Raw genomic sequence first — 1,790 nt, 5'->3', positions numbered from 1 at the left:
AATTATATTTATCGTTTGATTTATTGATAAGTTTTGAAAAATTAAAATATGACATTGTCAATGGAAATGCACAAGTTATAAAAGTTCACTATTCTAGCTGATCAGGAAATCAATAAAAAATTTATTACAAAATTCTTTACTCATTTAAAATACCTTAAATATAAATGTGCAAAAAACAATGCTGATTTTTAACTATATCTGGATATGAAAAGTTTAGATTTGAAATCTAGAATAATTTTACGACTATGCTTCAAAAAAATGTATTGTATATTGTGTTATTCAAAGAGAGTGGAAAAAGGATCAAAAGAAAGAAAATATAATAGTAAGACATGTGATGCAAGAATATTAAAAATAATCAAAACTTTCGGGTCTAATTTTATTATAAACCAGTCTTCTTTTGCTACCAGTTGGTTCGCCGGGGATATCGGTTGTATTGAATTTCAAGTAGCCGTACTTCATGTGGATTCCGTTAAATTGTCAAATATTAAAATCGTCTGACATATGTTTTATTTATTGTGTATATGACCTTCGACCTGAAAACCTGTCAAATGACATCATATTGTTAAGGAAATTTCGGGGATTCTTTTGCGATTTGTTGATTGATGAAAGAAACAGTCCTTTAGTAACAAACGACGATGTTTATTGAACACGAAGACACTAATACAAGAACAGCAACTATACGACCGAGACGAACACAGGCAACACATAGCAGCACGTTACAACAAACAGTAGCCGACAAGTTTTGAACTAGCAATATTCACGCCTCGGTAGAACCTCATTGGCTATGACACTGCCTCTGCGCAGAGCTAGTAGCCGACAAGTAGTAATCGGTAGTACTAACAACCACAGCACACAAAACGGTCAGTCAGAATTCAGCAGAAAGAGAGTATCTACATAGCTTCACTTTACGGCCTTTCCAAACGTCCATTGTCTCCTCGCTATAGCTGTATCCAACTGCCGGCTCACTACTACACGACTGGCTACTCCACACACGACTCGATGCTGCTTCCACAATAAACACCAGGGCTCGGCACATAACTCAGTTCAGCAATGACTTAAGATCCCCACAATTGTTCTTCGCTGGACTGATCCAACTATTCTGCCATTGCTTCGCTATTCTCTCGATGACTCGATACTCCTACTGACAGACTTCACGACTCTGCACAAGACTGCCGGCCTTTTATAGTTTCCGGGAGACGGGCAGAAAAGATTCTGGACCAATTATGCGTATCTCGGTTCCTATTGGTTCAATTTCTAAAATTCTGGAAGTTCTATTCTGGAATATCTATTTTGTTACCAAACTCGCCAAGTCGCCAAATGGTTGCCGAGTTTGTCGTCAAGCTCTGAGATCACTGAAGCGGCACCCGATCAGCACCCAACAGAGTTGATCGTAAAACGGTCTTTCCAGTGATTGAACTAACAGTGCTGGGAAGCAACATTACAGGTTTGTAACAATATACTTGAAAAAAAAAAACGTAATGATTTATCTGTCTTCTTACTTTCGCTATACTGTAACTGTAATTTTTAACTGTGTATACTTTTCGCTATACTGTAACTGTAACTTTTTAAAATTATTATGTAAACTACACAGATATTCACTTACATTAAACAGAATACTTCTTTAGCTGTCAGCAACGAAAGAAAAGCACGCGAAAAATCGTTTGAATCTCAGGACAATAACGTAATCAATTTTTGGAAATTAGGCTGAAAAATTATTTTAAAAAAATTGTCAAAATTTAGAAAAAATTTAGACAATTATTGAATTGGCATAGAATAAATGAAGCTTAATG

General features: G+C 35.7%; 1 pseudogene; it reads right to left on the bottom strand.

Annotated features, from left to right (window-relative positions):
- Positions 1–733: 733 nt before the first annotated feature.
- LOC129989526 (U4 spliceosomal RNA) lies at positions 734–808 on the bottom strand (annotated as a pseudogene).
- Between the last annotated feature and the right edge of the window lie 982 nt (positions 809–1,790).

This window comes from Argiope bruennichi, chromosome 10 (genome assembly GCF_947563725.1).
Source record: "Argiope bruennichi chromosome 10, qqArgBrue1.1, whole genome shotgun sequence".
In the NCBI taxonomy this organism is placed as follows: domain Eukaryota; kingdom Metazoa; phylum Arthropoda; class Arachnida; order Araneae; family Araneidae; genus Argiope; species Argiope bruennichi.
Note: the sequence above shows the minus strand (reverse complement) of the source record. Positions and strands in the feature narration are given on the sequence as shown.